Raw genomic sequence first — 21,140 nt, forward strand, 5'->3', positions numbered from 1 at the left:
GTATCGTCAAAGTATCTGATGGGTTTTTTGAAAGGTTTTCTAAAATTAATCTCAGACAGCAATGTAGTCCAGATTTTACTAAAGGCTTGTTAAAGTGTCACTCAGCCTAACCTAAAAGATCAAAAGTATATGAATTAATTTTGGGATGAGACTGGTCAAAAGCTGACTAGAGAGGAATAATCTAGAGAGTATTATAATTAGCCATATTGGTTTGAGTTTTGCAAAGCTGGGTACTGGATGTAGTTCTATTGAACACGTTTATTCAGAGAAGGATTTTTGAACCTGGTGCAAGCTGTCACACCTCAAAAAAAAAATGTACAAGCATGTACAGGCTACAGAAGAGCATACATGAATGTTCTGTAAAGGATTCATAGAATGAAACTACTTCAAAATATAAAGCCACTTGTGTTGGCACAGTCAAGAACAAGTGAAATGGGTAGAACAGAAGGAAGAAAAAAAAACTTTCTGGGAAATTAGTTCTATAATCTTTTTTGTGCTTCATGAAAAGCTTGTTTTTTTGTCAACTGCAGGAAGTAAAACTGCACTGAACTTGAGTCAATTTTAGTGTTTAAGACTGCTGTTTATGTATTCTCTTGCTCAACTAGGTATCTGGCCTATAGGATAAGAGGCAAAGGAAGTGGGACAAGTGTGGGTTCAGAGGAGCTAGAGCTACAGTAACTTAATTTGGAGGGAAAAAACTTCAGTAATTAACAGTAATTGCCTGTCCTTTATCAGGTCTATAAAATGATGCTCCAAAGATTTAGTTTGTGCTGAGCTTCAAGGATAGTAGACTACGAGTTACCTTATGCTTCAACCAGGATTATAGAGGGGAATGAGCTGAGGTAAGGAGACTGCAGACTGTTTTGTCTGTGTGCTGTTCACAGTGCTAACAGTTCTATGCAAATGCGAGGTGATGAGTGATGGAGATTTTTTTTCCAGAGAAAACTGAAGTACTTAGCACGTACTACTGTATTTAACCTCTCACTAAGGTAGATGAAGAGTTTACTGATACTCAGACTCTTTCTATTCAGATCACACTGTTTGCCTGCATCTCAAACATACAATGAGATTTTTGTATGGGTAACTCCTGTATTTGTTTGTGACTGTAGAATTCCTACTGATGGAAAGAGTGAACTTGAAGAATCAACAGATGTTTTCACCAAGTTGAATGAATAGAATAATTTTATATCCTGGGAAAAACAGCATTGACAATGATTAAGTGTATGTATACATACTTCTTCCTTGCTGGACTAAGCTGCAACATGATACATGGAAAGTTAGTCTGTATCTTCAGTATTTCTGCTGTGCCTACTGAAGTAAGTAAATAAATCATAAGCGTTTTGTTGGCCTGTATTACTACTGATAATAACATAGGAAAGAAGTTGTATTATATTATCTTAGAAGTTCAGTCAGTGAAATGACTTTGCGTGCTTAGGTCAATTACACAACAGTAAGAAGACATTAAAATGGAGAAGCTGGCAAAGAGTAACCAAACTCATTCAATGGACTATTTTAAAAGGTTAAATCAAGTAAAATGGATTTTTTAATTGGAAGGGGAGAAGATTAATGCTCTAAGGTTATTTTTCTAAGCCAGTATTAAACATAGGATCAAAGCTAGGTTCGCATTGAAGTAGGACAGGACATGAATGCCTTTTAGAGCACATTTTGTCACTGTTTGGGTCTTACTCGGTTGGCTTGAACATAAAAGCTCAACTTCAAATCTTAAAGTATATGGAAATAAATGGGTACTGAGCAAATATACTAGGAAAATGATACCAGATTTCCCTCCTCTACTCGTTTCTTTTGGTTTTGACCATGCCAAGTTTAGCAGATGCAGTCTGGTCATCCATAAAACATCTGGAGTAGTGTCAAATGGGAAGTGATGACTTAAAGTGAAAAAATCAGCACTTAGGCAGTTTTGTGTCTGTCTCAGTTTGGAAAAACTGGCTCTATGAGCCAAGGGATTGTACCCAAGAGGAAGCTACAGGGGGTAAGATTCCTAATGGTTATCATTAAATAAATAACTCTTTGGGAAGTATATTTTTAGTCAATCTCCACAGAAAGAAAAGTAGAAATGGGCTGAAGATAACTGCAGACACAAAGGTTAGAAGTTCTGCCAAAACAGAGCCTAGTAATAACAGTTAGTAAAAACTGGATGGCCTGAAGAACTCTGCTACTGCAAGTGCTATAACACTGAATACTATAGCACCTACAGAGGAATAACAAGAGTATTGACTATGGACTGGGACTGCGAGGTGTTTAATAATGAAGAAAAGTCGGGATTCTTGTAAACCACCTAAATCTAGGTCACTGATGCGATGCTACCATGGAAAGAATGAGAATGCAGTTTTAGTTTATATAAAAGACTTCAGTAGATACAAGGAAGTATTAACACATTGAAGAAGACACTGCAAAAGTTCTGTATGGAGTACCATTTCATTGTCATTGAATCTGTCACTCTAAATGGGTTTGTAGGACATAAGTGTATACATCTATATTTATGTATTAAAAATTCTACTGGATAAAGCTAGTGATCTTGTTGCCAGCATTCTGGCTTCTTTCAGCAGAATGAGACTAAAAGTGTCTTAACATATCATACTGGTAACATTGTCTATAAGGCAACTTCTGTTATATCAGTGGTGAAGGGTAAGGGGAGTACAATACCAGAGTGAAAAAGCTATTCAAAGAAAAAGATTGGTACTGAAACAAACAAAAAAAAAGGTGCATGGGTATGTAGAACTGGCTATGAATGTTATAGAGAAATCAAGAAAGTAAGTAATCGATTAACTTCACACCAAGTTTTTGACTGGACTTTTTTTTTTTTTGCTAGCAGTGTTGGGGGAGATATCCAAACACAGTGTGTATAAGAGGAAATGTGCAATAAATGCCTTTGATAATGGTAGATGGAGATGATTCATGATGTTTTCTTTTGCCATGGTTTTAATACATGTGCATTTGTCTAGAGAAGAGCAGGCAGAATTTAAATGGAGTCTTAGATTAGAAAAAGTCTTGCGTGCACAGCTATCTAATCACTTTGTGGACAGAACTGAGGAGCAGGGAGTGCCTGAAAATTGTCTTAATTTGTCTGGACAAAGAAAAGCAAGAAGATGGTTAAAATAGCTCCGAGATGGATTGTGTTGGAATAGGAACATTTGGAAAAGCAGCAGGACAACACTTGATTTGTAGGTGAGGATAAGAGAATATATGGAAATGTAAATTGTGCCAGAAAATGGAATCAGATCATAAAAATAATAGTTGTTCATTTCCATATAAACAAGAGTGATTGCATCCAGTATAGCATGAACCGTGGTTTTTGTATTAAACGATGGGTTTATTCACCATATGAATCTCACTTCTACACTCTTTAAATAGCAAAAGTTCTGGATTCGGAGAATTGTTACAGTAATTTTCAATGGCTTATGCTAAAGGCAAAATTGTCTTGTTTTTGGTGAAGGGAAAGCTTAAACCCACTTCTGCATAAATCATACGTATTTCAAGTAACTTTGTTCCTGTGAACTAATTCTCTGGTGCCTTCACTTGATGATATCATAATATTGTGAAGTTATATGGAAGTGCAATTTTTGACAGAGGAAGGAATTTGAGGTAGTTACTTCTTCAAGTCCTTCCTTTATCAATAACTTGAAGATCAATAATATCCCAAATCAGTTTCCTGCAGAAAGTATAGAAGGTATTTTTAGTTAGAATATCCATCATGAACAGTACAAATTTTGTATAATCAATTACGAGGTGGCTATAATGGAAGGATTACATGAACAGAGTGAAGATTCATGTCCTTAAAAACTGAGAGACAAAAAAAGATGGCAGATGGTTTGTGTAGTCCTTGCTAATGTTATGTCCAGAAGGTAGGAGGGAGGTTTCTGTAGATGCGATTTTTTTTTTTTTACACATAACTAGCGTGGAAGGAGGACAGAAAGAGGAACACAACTCCATTTAAACTACTTTAAGCCAGGATGGCTAGAAAAATAAAATCTGACATTCTCAGGTAGTTGGTGGGGATGAAGGAGTAGAACTGTTCCTGTTTCCACAAGGCCAATACTTCCAAGACCCAATGCTTCAATTTTCACATCTTCTCTCATGACAAATGTTCACTTTGTTTTAGATTCCTACCTTATAATAGCTTCCTAAATAATTCAGGTGTTCTATGTGTATTCTAAAAGTTTCTTCACAAAATAGTCATACCTCTCAGCACATTCCTTGGGTAATGCTGCCTGGGCCCATGCAGAGGGTAGTGCAGGTGGTAGCCTTGAGGAGAGAGCCCTTCAGAAAGCTGCACTAGAAGCTGTGGTAAAAGCTTTCCCCTCCTCTCTTGGCAGCTGGTGTATAAGGTGTGGTTCTTGCCCTTGGTCTTCACCTGATCTACCATTGTAGCTCCCACAGGCATGCTAGGCTGTGCACTGTGTTGATACAGACCTTGGCTTGCTGACGTGACTTCCTTGCTTTACTTGACTTGTCACTGGACTTGTCTGCTGATCTGTGCTTTTCTCCCAGCTTTATTACTGTCACTGGTCCTGCTGTGATCACCCTGAGCTGGTACTGTAGGACTGTACTTCTTGCCATGAGGCCTCTGCCTGCCTTGTTCTTGGCTCCTGGCTCCCTGTCCCTTACAGAGCAGTCTGCCCTTGCTGTTCCCTGCTAACATCTTGATACTTTTTTTTTTTTAGAGGAACAGTGACTTTATTCAGAACAGTGCCTTTATGAGCAAAAGAAGGAAATAAATTATCTTGAATGGCTAGCTAGTCTGAAGTAGGACAAAGGAAGTTACTGGTAATTACGAAACATCTGAACTTGGTAAACACCTGAATAATGCAGGCACAAGAAGCTCTGAGCTCACATAATAGAGCAATGCAAGGAGATGGTTTCAGAAAAAGGGATATTATCAGAGCTGACTTACCACCATAAAACTGGTCATGCAACCTGGAAATCAAGAGAGGACTAGGGCCTTCTGCAGGGATTCTGTAACGAGCCCTATGTAGGATCTGGTTTTCTCTTACATCAGCAGATCTACATCAGCAGATTTTCAAGGTTAAGTATAGGATAGTGTCACAGTCCCTTCAAAAAAAAAAAAAGTCTCCTTAGTTTTTTAGTTCTTAAGTTGCTGCTTTACAGCTTTAAACAAAAGATGGGAAAATAGCAGATAGATGAGAGTAAGTCTCCAATGTGACATTCACAGATGTTGGAGGGAAAATGGAAGAGCGGAGTGACATCTCAGAGGCGTAGGGGAGTTAAGGGGATAGTCTTTCACAAGCTAATCAGGAGAAATACAGCAAGATAAAGTGGCCTGACATAAATGGGGAATTAAACTAATCATAAATAAAAAAGAAATGCACAAAACCAAACCTAAAACCATGAATTCAGTTACCTATCTTTAATAAGAATAATAATAAAAATAAAAAACTGAATAATTAGAATGTAATAAAATTTTCTAATAGCTGTGAAAAGAAAAATAGGGAATATTTGAAGATGCTGAGAATGTAAAAGTTTAGTTTCAGTGATATAAGGAGTGTTAAGGGATATAAGGGAAAAAAAATGTACAGATGTCGATTGCGAGGTTAAGTGTTTAGATCACTAATTTTAATGTCAGCAAGATTTGAACAAGATAAACTCTGGAAAATTACTTTTGGAACCTTGCACTGAATAAAAGAAATATAGCAAGACTGGAGAAATATAAAAGATGATGAAAAAAAAAAAGGGTTACTAGCATAAGTCCTAATAGGCCAAAGTAAAGAAAAAGAGTAAAGGCTTCACATATATAGGTTAGGGGTGCATACAGAGAAATATTACAGCCCAGGAGCTAGATTAATACTTACTGCATTGTTTGTAACATCATCTCTCTTGCAATCACCTGAATTGCATGAAAGGATGATAGTAGATTTTAGTAATTCGAAGAGATGGATTTGTCATTTGGCTTCTGCAATAGCTCTTTAGTAAAATGAGTGATATCTATATGGGTTCAATTATAATTTTATTGACATTATATTCTATATATATTTTATATATATAAAAAGTATCATATATAATATATATACTATAATATAATATATATAATGTATTATATATTATATTATTTTATATATATATTATATATATATATACACTAAGAACAGTAACTAAGTTTGCCACTACCACACTTTTTGAAGAATAAATTACCTCTGGCTTACAGGCAGGCTAAAAGATTCTGAAATCAACAAAGTAAGTTTTCAATCACCAGATTATTCGGAAATTTGTTCAGTTGGGGGCTACAAAATGTTGCTATCAAAATAGTGTCATTTAATATATTAGTGATTCCATGGGTACGAATAAATATTGTTAATGAAATTCAGAGATGCTAGATTTCTGTTGAAATAATGGTGATAAAAACTTTGGTTTTAAGGATATGACGGGAATTCACAGAACAGGATTCTATTAGAAAGGCTAGTAAATCATACAAAAAATGTAGAATGAAACTATAGACTTCAATAAGTATAATAATGTAACATGTTACATTGTTATATCATTCAGTTGTTTGAATCATTAATGTACACTATTTAGAAAATGCAGAATTAGCATCTACTCAGGATTTCTTGTAAATTAAGCTTGCCTTTTCATGTTCTGTATGTGCTGCAGTTGCTTGAATTATGATCAGAACCCTCATGAGACAAATTAGATTATAAATCTCAAGAAATGCAGTATTCATAATGCCCAAGCGGTTAAACATGGGAATAATTTGAGGGAGAACTTTAATTGAAAAGCTTAAAATAAGTTGTGGCATGATCATTTAATAGGATGTTTGTCTCATCTGAGGAAACACTGACTGTTCTAGAAACATTGCTGCTCCCTTTTTTTAAAGATTCTAATATCAACAATGTCCTTTTTAATGAATTCCCAGGGTTTTAAAAATCTGTTTACGGAAGAGAAAATGTGATGAAAAATCTGTGTATTCTAAATTTCACTCACTGCTCTGTTCCATGCCTTCTGTATTTGTGTGAAGGCAAATAGCACCTTGCAAGAATCATTCTTCCAGTAGAAGTTGTATTGCATGTACAGTGTATTCTGTAGCTACTGAAACTAGCAGAAGGACTACTTCTTGCTAGATCTAATGGCTTCCTTTATGCGTAGCTTTTCATAAGTAAGCAAACACCAAAGTAGCTTTTTTTTAAGTAAGACCAGCAATGCTCACCTGAATTGGACAAACTGAATTAGTTTCATGTCTAATCAATATAATGATAATATTCATATCATGAAAATGTGCCTGATGTAGGCTACATGGGACCTAAATAGCAGAGGTATGGCGTAGTCACAGCTTCCACTGAGAGCTGTGAATGACCAATAATTCTGAAACAATTACGTACCTCTTGAATTTGGAGTTTGGTCCTTACAGCATTCAAATAACATTTTCAGTTAAGGGCAGGAAGTCCCCATCTGAAGTGGGAGCAGTAACCCCTTCTTGCTTCATGGGTGTGTTCTGAATCTTGAACTCTTTAAGTGACTGACTATATGCAACAATAAGCAGTACTATAGAAAAGCCCAACAGGAAATGACTAATTCTATTCTTGGTTAGTATTAGAAATAGCAAGGACTAGTTGTCCATATTGATAATGCAAATACAAAACAATATTGAAGTCCTGTCTTACTACCTAAGCAGTATTTAGCTTGTAGATGAAATCAGGTAGAGGACAAGAAATGGGAACACACTGCTTGAAAGACAGTATGGTACACTTGCATAACAGCCTACCTAATATGACACTTTTAAAATCTTAATTCTTAGGTAGATGCTTTTAAACATAATGTGAGCATAGAAGTTTTCCTATGTAACAGGTATTTCTGGAAATTCAAATGAAGATGCTACTGCTAATAGTATATATGGCTGGTTAAAGACTAAAAGAAGAAAAAACTGACTGTTATGCACACGCCAGAACTAAGCAAGATGAACTCTATTTATAAACTAATAAGTGATAAAAGAATCATGCAAATTTAAGAAAAATAATGTGGGTAGGCAGCCATCCAGTCTCAACACTCTTTCAGTGAGGCTATCAAATTAAGAAATGTTGGTGCTTTCAACTCGTTTTGATTTGAGTTCACAGGTATCAAACGCCTTCTGGGGAGACCAATACTTGAAGCAAAATTAAAGTTGCTACAGGTATTTTTATCAAATACTGGAGTTCTGTTCACTTATTACGGACTCTATATCCTCTGATAAGCCTTTGTTATCTTCCAAAGATGGGGTGGTACAAAGACTGACAGAAGGTGTATACTACTGAAGAATTGCAAGCCACAAATGTTTCTAGGTCCTCAGGCCGAGCAAGACAGAATACTCCAAAGTTACATTAGTTGTGCTCTTTTAACATCCAAAACGGAGAGGCTGCGTGGAAACTATCTTGGCTGCCTTTTCTGGAACAGTCTCACTCCAAAGCGGTATCCAGGAGCTGTTTTGCAGAATGCTGGTTGACATGGGCCAGAATCATACTAGGGAGTGCTCTGGTCATTTAATTAGTCTAGACAGTTGCATTCCTGTTTAATTTGCCTTTTAGGGTCATAACCTAACTGTCAAAGAAGTATGGATTTTACCTGGTGTGAACAGACATTGATTTAATTTAGCAAATAAAGCATATGGTTATGTTGCCCAGTAGAGAGCTGTATCAAAAATAGCTTGCTTGGAGCTGGATTCAGGGCTTTGATGGTAAAAGAAGTTTAACCCCTTTTTAGTGTGATACTCAAGTCTGGTTAAGGGCTCCTGGATTTCAATGTGCTAATCAGTCTAGAAAAGTTGTTTCCTTCGTTCAACCCTGCATTATGCCCTGACGTGAACAGAAACCCTGCTTCTTGAAGTACTCTACGATGTATGTACATATACAGTACTGCAAACATGGAATAGGTGTTTTCTTTGGCCAGTCTGGGTTTGCTATTATTTTATGTAAAGAGAGATGAAACACTTGTTTTATACACTTCACCCAGAGCCTTGAAGTTCATACCATTTGATTCCTCAAGGCCAGGATGGGGCTTTGAGCAACCTGGTCTAGTGGAAGGGTGTCCCTGTCCATGGCAGTGTGGGAGTGTTGGAACGAGATGATTTTAAGGTCCCTTCCAACTCAAACCATTCTATGATTGTAAGAAATTAAACAGAATGGCATGAAGTGAAGAATCTTCCTGATTTTAACTGCATCTTACAGACAGTGTAGGTGGTTGTAGGTACAGACCCAGTCACTGATCTGCATTGGCTTTCAGTCTGATACAGAGAATAAAGGTGCCGTGGTGGAAATAAAACCTTCAGAAACCAGAAATACAAACAAGATCAGCAATTTTGCATTTTTGAGGAAAACTTATTTTTATAATAACAGGTATTAGAACAGGTGAGCCCCGGAACGGATTTAGTGCTGGGTGTATGGGCATATGTCACAGTACATGGAGAGAAATTTACTGTGGCACAAATTTGCCACTAATTTCCAACTTGCAGACTTGTGAGTGGGCAAATCATTTCACACCTCTACTCTTCTGCTTTATTTTGCTGGCTTTACTTACATAATGATGTCTTTAAGGTAAGGACTTTCTCTCAGTGTGTACAATCCTAGTATAAATCTTAAAGCATTTCGAGGCTTCTACAAGCTAAAAAAGAAAATAAAAATAGATGAAGCTTACATGGTACACATAAAAGTGGTGGGCTGCATTTGTCACAACAAATCACATTCTGTTTTCAGGTATGCTACATATACGCACATATGTACTCAGTGTATTCTTACATACTACATTCTGAAGTGAGTAAAAATGCTGAAATGTCCATAATCTTTTTTGTAGTTTCAAGGTGTTTATCTTGACAAATTTATTGTTATTGACAAATACTTATATAAAAAATGTCCATTGATAATCATGGTTAGTTTTTCAGAAGACAAGTCTTAGAATGCCTATCATTTTCAGTTAATTTCAATTTCACTACTTAATGGTGAAATGATTTTGTTTTGTTTTGTTCTTAAATAGCTATAGTAATGTAGCAATTCACTGTAGTGATGTTGGTTTTGTTTCTTGGTTTGATTTTCAGTTTGGGTGCAAATATATGACATGGGATAAATGCTTTTGTAGAATTCCACTCTCAGATTCAGATTGAAATCTCTTTACTTCTAGTAATCAACAGTAAGCTGAATCTGCAGTTCTACATTTTCTTTATTTTCTTTGCATATTGTTATCTAGTCTTACATGAATTGATTCAAAATCTTTTGAATTTAACAACAAATATTTTACATAGCTTGATATATGCGGATGCATTTTAAATGTTAATATGACCATTCTGAAGGTCAAAACTGTATATTCCTATCTCCAAAGATACTAGTGCAATTAAATAAATCTCCTTGACATTTTAAAATGTTAACCAGTGTACAATATTGTTTAGGGTAATAAATTAACGTGCCAAGAAATGCAATAGATTTTATTTTGTTTACTTAAGTGTGAATAGGGCTTCATGAATGATGGCATTTCAGTAAAATTTACAATGTTGAAGACTGCTAAGCAAAGAGATTTTCCAATATTAAAACTTAAAAACAAGAAGGCCACAGATAGCATTAAAGATTTAACTAAGAAATACAGGAGCATTAAAGGGAAGAGATGTGGGTTTGTTTGCCTTCTAATGCAATGCATTTTTTTATCTAGGTAGGAAATGGTGAAACGTAGTTTCAAGTGACTTTTGGAATTTCTGGAGTTTTTAGGAAGCTTATCTTTTAGGTCATTGTTTCCATTGCAAATTACATAATTTCTGGTGTATAACTCTTTTACTGGTGCTGTTCTCACCCCTCCACTACACCTGTGTTCCTGATGTTGATGGCTTCAGGTCTTTAGGAACTGGGTTCATGGTATTATGGCAAGTGCTTAGAAAAAGATGGAGAGTGACTTTTTACATGGGCAGATAATGACAGGACAAGGGGGAATGGTTTTAAACTGAAAGAGGGGAGATCTAGATTAGATAAAAGGAAGAAATTCTTCACTCAGAGGGTGGTGAGGCACTGGCACAGGTTGCCCAAAGTAGCTGTGGATGCCCCATCCCTGGAAGTGTATCACACATCACCCTAGAGTATTTGGTAGATAGGACTTATAAGATCACTGAAGTGTACAGTTAATTGCTTGCATTTCACCTATCTGATATGATTAATATTTCTTCCCTAAAGAGGAATGTTATTATTAAATAATTATTATCCATTAATAGAAATCACATTACAGAGAATAGCTTTTAAGGACATTAGCTTCTGCAAACAGATTTTGTAAGAGATTAGAATGTTTGGCTGAGTAACCATGCTAACATTCATACCATAAATTGTACATTAACCCTTAAAAGACAGTCAATCTTATTACATTGTCTTATATTGCCTCTTCCGTATGAACTAGAAAAAAAAATACTTAATTTCTTGTAGAACCAAAACTGCAGTCACTGCCACTAAAATAGTTTTTCTTTTACAAAATCCATGTAATCATTTCCATCACAGTAGAATGCATTGATAATTCTTTTTGTTTTTTAATTATTTTTTTTAGTCAACATTTCATAGTGTGGAAAACCTTACAACAGCTTTATTTATCAGTGAATGTTGGTGGGAAATACCAGAGCTGACCACATTGTCAGAAATAGTTTGTGTCTATTTTGCATTTTAGAAGTATTTTTTTTCCCAGTTTTCAATTGCCCCTTGTCTGTCTTCACCATTCTCCCTCAGTAGGTGGTCTGATTGCATCCATTTACTTACAATGAAGAATCATACAGTTACACTGGGGTGGAACCCAATGCCAGGGAAGACTCCAACAGCCTTTGCCTGTGTAACAACAGAGTGTTGTCACTGGTCCATGTAATATCTCTGCACAGCAGCTTAGTTAGGACTTTTCTAGTGTTGTTTCTAGGATCTTCCTGCTGAACATCAATCATGTTAACATTCTTCTTCTTGCACATTGCAGAGAGCTAGCTCTCTGCCTTATTCTCCTAAATTTCAGTTTTTACCCCACTGACCTCACCACCTGTTCTTCTTTTTCCTATTTTATAAGTTTATTGTACTAAATTTTGTAACACCTTGGGATGTTAGTTTTCAGCTGAAGAAGCTGCTTCCAAAATCAATATCTACTGGATCTCCATTATGTCTGTATTTCCATTTCTATTTCCCCAGCAGTCTTTTCTTAAACAGTTGATAGTGTATCTTCTCAGTGTTTATTATTTTTCCCAGTGCTTGCTTTTTTTGCCTCCTATTTAATTTATTGAATCTACATGCTGCTTTACTATTGTCTGCTTTTGTGTTTTGCCTTGGTTGTAGATTATCTCTTCAATTGCCATGTCATACGAATTTCACTTTCTCCTAATTCCTCTAGTATCAACTCTGTCCTGTCTCTTTTCAACCTAAGAGATCTAATGTATGCCTTCTTTCTTTATCCCTTCATCAGCGTTTCATATCTGACTTTGTGCACAATGCTCAGTAGTTTTTCAGTACCTCAGTACGTTCAGTATCACTTAGTATGAGTAGAAGTTAAAATTGAAGGCTTTAAAATACATAAAAATACATTTAAAATTGTCCCCAAAGGAGGCTGCCCTCCTAAGGACTATAGCTGCAGACTTGAAAAATCCTATTTAAAGAGTCTTTTTTGAGTAGGAGCATGGGAACTAATTGGGAGAAGTCACTACTTTTGCTGGCTGACAGTGATTTTCAGAAGGGTTATATGAGTTGCATGCCTCCTTTTGTTGTTTTGTTCTTTTTTTTTGTTTTCACCCATACGGGTTTTTTAACTAAGTTTTTGAAAGAAATGGGTTGGTGGTGTAGTACATACAGGCATTTTATTCAGAAATGCAGTTGCTTTAGTAATGATGTAATGAATTGAAGTAAACCTTTCTGTCAGTGAAACAGATTTTATAACTCCTGTGTTAGCCCTTTACTATAATTGTCAGTTTTTGTATGTGCGTTATGTATTTTTTTTGCAGATTTTGATGTAGGGCATCATTTATGGTTGGACTTGATCCTAAGGGCCTATTCTAATCTAAATGACTGTATGGTCTTATAAGAAACTTGTTTTCATGTGGACAATATTTCTGGTCCTGTAAATCAGTTTTTCTTTCTAAAGGCCTGAATGTAATTTCAGCTAGCATATCATATAACTAAAGGTTCAATTTTTTCTTAAAGAGCGAAGATACATGAACTTAGGTATATTATGCCATCAACTTCGATATATTATATAACAATACCCCTGTATGTCCCTGTTAAAACCAGGGAAGACTGAATTCTTTGTTTTGCATACCCTCCTGGACAGTGAAGACAATAAATTATGTTCCGTCTCTTAACATTTCCACATCTCTTATTTTGTTCCCAACTGTCAAGCTAAATGAAATTTATGATAAATGTTTTATCTTCTTTCTTCATAAGTCAGTCCCAAATCTCTGACCAGTTTCCTTATTGAGCCCTGGAGACTTATAACAATTATTGCTATCATACTTTTTTCTGTCAGTTTGATCTATCCGCCCAGTTTGGGCAAAGTCTGTCTTTCTGATCATTTTACACAACAGATAGCTAATGTAGCTCCTCAATTCAGAGATGTTTTTTCTGTCTCTTGTTCTTTCCATCCAAGCCCTACTTTGGGCTAAACTGTATCTTTTACAAACAACTCGCTGTTGAGAGGGGCTTCTAGAAACACCTCACAGAGAAACATCCACAAAAATGTTAAAAGCATTTCTGAGGCACCACGCCTCCTGGAGTTCATACACACAGCACCCACTGTAACATACTGAAAACATGGGGATGGTCCTACTGGGTCAGTCTGGAAAACCATTTTCCCTAGGATTTTCTCTCTACTGGTTCTATAGGGAACAGAAGAAGGAGCTTCATCTGTAAACTTTGCATTCAAGGTGATCACTGTCACTTCACCCCCACCATGCTGCCATCATCTTAGGAAAACTAAAGCCTGAATTGAGTTGAATTTGTCAAGGGATGCAAATGGGGGGGGGGGGGGGGGGGGAAGGCTTCTGCAAGTCCATGAGAAGGACTATGGAAAACACAGGCTTTCTGCTGAATGGGCAGGGACCAGGATGACAAAGGCTGGAGAAACAAGCCAACAGTAGTCTCAGAAAATTCAGTAAAGAGAGTGACCAAGTCTTGCATTTGGGGACAAAAACCAAACCAAACAAACAAACAAAAAAAAAAAACAGCCACCACTACCTGCTGGGGACTGACTGAAAAACAATTGTGCAAAGAAGGACCTTGTGATCCTTCTGTATACCAAAATGTCCATGAGCTAATAACATGCCCTCACAGCAAAAAAAGAACTGTTATTTTTTTCCAGTGACTAGGTGGCTATCTCTGCATGATTTATTTTATTTTTGCTTAGCTATGCATGTTATAGCCATAGTGTTTATATAGATCAGTGAGGAGTTTATCTGTGTGAAATTAAATATTCACAGTGTAGTGATGTAGAGGAGTATCAGCTTGATATGACAGCAGAGGCCTGAAAGCTGGGGGCATGCTGTGGAATCCTGCAGATGTGGGATAAGAAAAGGGATCCATTGCACCCTTACATTAGAGAATCCAGGACTGTAACAAGTTCAGAAAAGATCAAAGTCACATGGGGAAGCTGGAGTGAACTAGTTATGGGGGTAAGAAGAGCAAGTATTTAACACACATGTTGTGCATCTGGTAGACTTGTATATTACATGCTTTAGCAGAAAGTGAAGAAAACAAAGTGAACACTGCTAACAACCATACAGAAATGACCACAAACAGATCCTAGAGTGAGGAGGAGGAAACCGTCAATATCATAGAAACATCAATCACCCAGCAAAGGTCTAAGAACATACATGAGTGATTTCCTGCTCTCCCCACAGCCCAGGAGTGAAGATGTTAATCTTAGGGCCCAGCAGAAGAGCAGATGGGTGGCCATAGCACTGGAAAAGGGGTAGATACTGGGAATTGTGTGTACAGTTGTAACTGTATTATTGAAGCTTCTTCTATAGTAATAGGACTTCAATGTTCTATAATTAGAACTGTACTTTTATTATTTGATCAGGCAGTTAACATGAACTAAAATCTTGGCTTTACATCAGATGTGTACCTTTTTTGCATATGGTGTCTTAATTCTTTTTAGTTAGCTACCTTCCAATCACTAAAAAAACATTTTAGATTTGATAAACCTGAAAATGTACATAGAAAAATTCAGTTTCAGGATAGTAGGCATAAATCCCCTTGTTAAAGGAAAAAAAAAACCAACAAACACCCTACTGATTCCCATTTTTTCGATGTGAAGCTTGTTTCTAGCTCTGTACAAGTTCCTTGTAGTGAAACTGCCTTAGATTTGCAATAGGCCAGGATCATTATCTATTCATGGTCCTGGCCTTTGGTCTTCACATGGCACTGAATGTATTTAATGAGTAGATGTTTACTGACATTGCTAGTTCCAGTGGTAGCATGCTGTAACCTTCAGCCTGCCACTTCAGGTCTCATTTGGGGCACAGCTGTGTGGCCTTGACTCCATTTTATTATGTTGCTAAGGCATGAGAAGGGATGTGAGCTAAAACAGTGTAAGGCAATAAAAGGCAGAACACAAACAGCGTGAAATTGTTGAGAAAGTGATAGCTAGCAGCTCAGAGATGAAGAAGAAAAACCTAAGAATATACAAAACATGAAGAAAAAAAAAAAGAATCCAAAGATAGCAATTTGGCAAGAATGTGGATTGCCCCAATTTAAGACGCATTAGAAGCCAACCTCTTCCTGGCTGGCAGAGACTGACTTAAAATTCCTAAATGTTGGAAGTTGAAGCTACATGCTTATCCTGACAACTGGCTGATAAGTTGCTGTTTTTTTTTTCTCAAAAAAAAGTTTTTTTTTTTTTCCTCAAATCAACATTCCATGACTACAGGAGTTCTCTGAACCTCATAATGAATGTTCAAAAATCAAGTCTAGCACACTGAACAAGAAGAACTCCCAGGAATGTTACTGAAGCTTACAGCAGCTAGGACCTGATCACCCTCATCTTGTCTTTATATGCTAGCCATCTCATATTAGCAGAAGACTCTCCTGTTTCCTGGTTTATACAGCAGAATGTAGTTTCATGACCCCTTTGTGCAGGAAGGTGACTCGTCAAACTTGATCTAGGTGAAGCATCAAATGCATGTTCCACAGATACAAATTCATGCATAAATCCATCGATGCTGGAAGAGAAGACCTGAGCAATGTAGGGAAAGCAAGTCCTTTCATGGAATCTTCTTTAACCTCAAGGTAGTTTTTCATTCATCCATACTTGGCTGGGGAGCATAGTCAAAAGAGTGCATAGCATGAGGTCCCCATACTGTGATGGCTTGTCAGTCATGTTAGTAAGTGTTCAGAAAGTCAGATATGTGGGGTACGTCTATCCCACACTTCTTCTTCATTTCTTCTATCATTGCTCTTCCTCTTGTCTGTTACTCTGGCATTAACCCGCCCCATACTTAATCTACCAAGAAGTAGATTTGGATCATAAATGCCACTCCAAAGAGTAGCTATTCACTTGCTACTCTTTAGAGTGGCATTTATGATCCAAATTTACCTCTTGGCTTTCTAGAAGCCCTGCAGATATCCTTGGCTGTTGATAGTTCAAATGATACACAGACAAATGTCCTCATACTGATAACTTGAGAATAGGAAATCACTGGAATCAAAAAGTGTTATGCTTTCTGGGTCTGAAATCCATTTGGAATGACTGGTTGCTTTGTATATGTAAAGACAACGATTGATAGTGAATAAGAACTAACTACTGGCATCATGTATTGTAACTGAGTATCAATCTAGTAAGTGTTTGGAAGTATGAAGGTGACCTGATAGTTCAGTTTTTTTAACTGCTGTCAACACAGCAATCTTTTAACTCCCCAACAGATACTTTTTAACAATAGGTTTATTTGCGACAGCAGCAAAACATTTCACATGAATTTTAGTGATAATTATCTAAGTGCTGGAATGCTGATGCTTCCTGGGATGCAACAATTGCTCTTCTTCCTTAGTAAGGAACACTTTTTAATAGCAAAAAGGGGTTTGTTGGGTTGACCAAGCAAAGCAAGTGGAATACATTTGTTGCAGGCTGTTCTCAAGATCTGAGTTTGTGAGAATCAAGCTATCCCTCACCTCTTAAAAAAAAAAAAAAAAAAAGGTGGTGGGGGAGGGGGAAGAAGTTGGGCCTTTAAGTTGGTTCAGTATGTAGTATTTCAACTCTTACTTTTCAATGCAGGGTTGCAGAACAGCTTTCCATTTCTTCATTTACAGTTGTGTGTTGTGTTTTTCATTTGTTTGTTTTTAAGTCTGATGAGTTAACCCTTCACTCTGTGACCTTATTCCTCAGCAGCACCTAGAAATCCTTCCAGTAGTCCATGCATTTACGGCCACTTCTTTGTTGCCATACTTTTGTCTGAATACTGCATTTCTGTAGTTATTTATGGAAAAATTGTTCTGGATGATTACAGGTCCCTGTTGATTAGCTTCAGAATGTTTTCTGTAACAGCATGGTAACCTTTAGGATCTGCCCAGCATTTTTACTCAACTTGCTTTCTGATTTCCTTCCATCAGATCAGGGAAATGACTGCTTTTTCTTCCCCTTTTCTAAATCTCAGTCTGCTTCTCCAGAATCATCCCTTCATGTACTAGTTGCTAGTTATTTTTTGTATTACTGTATGTTACATTCAAAAGTAATGCTTGAAATGGGGATTGCAGTCTAATCCCTGTCTATTTCAGTCTTCTGGGGAAAACTATCTAAACAGAAAACATGAAAACTTTACTTAGAACATGAAGCCTTGTGAACATTTTCAGTGAATTGTTTTATCCACTTAATCTGAAAGTCATATAGATCACCTGTGTTTGAAGTATTTTAAAATGGTATATGCTTAACAACTGTAGAATGATGTTGTGTTTTCAGATGTTTGATGGTTGGTAGTCATTAGCATTTATCCTATTAGGCTAAGTTATTATAAGTGTCATCAAAGTTTTGCTTGTTAGTGTTAATGAGGTATCCTGCAGGAATTGAGTAGGAACCTCTTCTGTTTCCTTGCTGATGCCTTTGTGTGTGTGTATATATATATGGTACAATGTAAGTCCTTAGTGGAACAAGAGTCCTATCAGGTTTTGTTTTAGTCTAAGAGGAGTTTCTGCTTGTCATCCTAATTTTGCATAGTCATTATGCTCAAAATGTTTTTTGAGTGCACCCTTAGTTATTTATTTATTCATGTAAGGCAGTGATGGGCATAAAGCATTGTGCTAGAGAAAGCTTGATAAAAAAAAAAAAACACTTATAAATAATGAAAATACAAATACAGCTGGGACATGCATGCTTTTCAATAATATGATGGAAGAAAGGGCAGCTAGGAATCTTGTCTTGATATTGATCTTCTTGTTTTGTTGGTTTCCAATACTTTATTTCAGTAAGTTACCGGTCTATAAAGTTTAATAACTATTACTGATAGAGAGATGAGTATATGTCATTATATTTGCTACATTTACTTATTTTTTCTTCCTCACTTTTAAGTATCCAGTTCTTGATGTTTGTGTGAGGAAAGCTTGTTATCTAGTACTGCCTTTAGAAGCAAGACTCAGTATCACTCACGGAAAGACAGGTTGTAGACAGAGTCTTGAAAACCAAGCTCTCCTCTGTGCTAATTACTCCTGGCAGCAAGGAGTGTCCTGAACCCTCAGAAGCCCCTGGGGAGGCTGCTGACACCTTGGCAGGGCAGGAGCCTTCAGGCAGAGCAGGAAAAGGAGGTGAAGCCTCCCATACCTCAGTGCTATCTATAGCTAAACAGGGGGGAAAAAGCATTTTTCTATGGATCCTTCCCAGTGGCGGCCAGGCTGCTGCATGGGAGAGGCCGAGGGGGTGCAGCAGCCAGCCCTGATCCAGGCCTTGCCCCCTGCTGCTGCATGGGGCCTCAGTGTCTGTGGAGCTGGGCCCGTGGGGTGGCGGTGGGGCACCTGGGCTGGTTCTGGAGGGGCGGCTCTGAGGGAAGCACCCGGGTGCCTGGCCTCCATGGCAGTGCCCTGCGGGGCAGCGGGAGCCCTGCGTGCGGCCAGCCCGTGAGAGGGGCGTCCACGTGGCCATCCACAGGTAGCCTGGGGTGACTCACTGCCACCTGCTCTCTGCTTGGTGCATGTGCACAATTGTCCTGATTTCCAAGGCTGTTTTAGCTTTGAGTTTTCAACAGTTTCTGGACACCTGAGTGGTGTGTTTGCATGTGCCTGACCGACCATAGTGCCGTCTCTTCTGTAAAGGCTGGCTTGGCAGAGGAGGTAGCCGTTGGCTGTAAGGAGTTGTGGGTCAGCAGGAAAATGATCCTGTTTGCTCTTTCTTTCTCCCTCTGTTGGCTCTCCTACTTTACTTTGTAAATGAGTACTTGTTTCTAAAAAGTGCTTGTTTCTAACCTGTGTGAGTCTATATTCCAGTAAAGACTTTGCACGCAAAGTCCTACTGCCCTACTTGCAACAGTGATGGGAACTTTGGTTCTAAGGTTGGGATGTGAGATACAGATACAAGAGGACAGAAATCATTATGTACTCTGACATAGTATTATTACATATTTTTTTTCTGGGGGGGGGGGGGGGGGGGCGGGAATCTTGACCAAATCTGTTTATCTCCTTGTTTCTTACCTCCTTATCTTTAAAACAGGAGATAGACCTGGAATTATTTTGAAGATTACTGTAGTTTATCTATGACAGTTTTAAAGTGGTAATCTCTTCCATTGAGCTGTCTCTGGCTTTGTAGTGTTGCACAAAAACATATTACAAGTTAGAAATCCTTACTCAGGTGCAGAGATAGAAAAAAATTCATATAAGAAGCTGAGCTGTTGAGTAACTAGGCAGAAAGTGCTACTTTAATCACTGAAGCCTAAAACCAATAAGATTAATCTAGAGTTCCATAATGTCTGCACAAGAAAATTACTTTGGGAGTTAGAAGGCATTGCAAAAAAATAAAAATAAAAAATCCACAAACGTTGCAAGTTTTTTATCAAAATTATTTCAAAAGAAACTCCATCACTAAGCTAGACATGTATTAGATTTCTTCTTTTTATCCTATTAATGGTTAAAAAAATAAAAAATTTCCAGGTAAAAACATAGTTATTGGGTTTGTGTAATACAGCATTGGAACATTGCATTTTTTTGAACCATTTAATTAACAAAGCTAAGTTGCATTTCAAATATGAACTACTGTGAAATACGTTTATTCATGAAGACTTTGTGCAAGTTTGCCACTGATACTATAATATTTGTTTATGCAGAGAGAGGTTATTGCAGAACAAAACTTCCTAAAGTTTGAATTGGATTTGGATTTCTGATCTGCTAGGAAGGTATAAGAAAAAAAAGGCAGATACTGTACTCATTTCATAAGAACAACTCAATTTCCAAAAGAAGTATACGCCTTCACAGAATCACAGAATCGTCTAGGTTGGAAGAGACCTCCAAGATCATCTAGTCCAACCTCAGCCCTAACACTAACAAGTCCTACACTAAACCATATCACTAAGGGCTACATCTAAACGTCTTTTAAAGACCTCCAGGGATGGTGACACCTTGGAGACCTGCTGCGGATATGGGTACGGCCCGGCGCGAGATTTACACCTTCTCCCCCGGATTTTCACGGGCCGCCGAGAGCTCACCGGATGCCGCCGGAACCGCGACGCTTTCCAAGGCGCCTTACAGTGGATCATATTCCCATAATCATTTGCTTACGTGATGATCACTATTTACTATATAATAATTTATCATAATAATTTATGAATATTTGCCTTAAACGTTAATCATTTCAGTTCCTATTTATGTAAATCCAATGCGCCTTGCTCATAAACCGTAATTTCTCTGAGGTGTAGTTATTGTAGCTGAAACACTGATGGCTTTATGGCTCAGGTGTTGAGGATGTGAAAGAACAGCAAGAGGTTTTGACTTGCATGTGACATGTATTTCTTGAAATTGGAATTTTCTCTAGACTGTGGTACAGTGTATGTAGGTAAAGACATGCACTAATATTCCTTTAAATGATGAATTTGGATATAACTGAAGGGAAAGGAGAACCGATTTTGCTTTATGAGAAATGAAAGCTTTTACTAGTGGATGAGCAAATCTTGGATAAAAAGGGTCAATTTTGACTTGAAATAACACACTGAACTTGCTCCAAATCTATATTTTATTCTTTACTTTTAAAAA

The 21,140-nt window shown here is 37.3% G+C and overlaps 1 protein-coding gene across 7 annotated transcripts in view; it reads left to right on the forward strand.

Moving 5' to 3' along the window:
- Positions 1 to 21,140, forward strand: part of LOC106034895 (uncharacterized) — a 570,359-nt gene that overhangs the window by 63,494 nt on the left and 485,725 nt on the right. The window contains exon 1 of one of the 7 annotated variants that reach the window (XM_066992506.1): positions 1,173 to 1,316. The exons of the other annotated variants lie outside the window; for them this stretch is intronic. The gene's annotated coding sequence lies outside the window, so the exon portion shown is untranslated. Of the gene's footprint in view, positions 1 to 1,172; positions 1,317 to 21,140 lie in introns of those variants that run through there. 7 annotated transcript variants of the gene reach the window in all.

This window comes from Anser cygnoides, chromosome 2 (genome assembly GCF_040182565.1).
Source record: "Anser cygnoides isolate HZ-2024a breed goose chromosome 2, Taihu_goose_T2T_genome, whole genome shotgun sequence".
In the NCBI taxonomy this organism is placed as follows: Eukaryota; Metazoa; Chordata; class Aves; order Anseriformes; family Anatidae; genus Anser; species Anser cygnoides.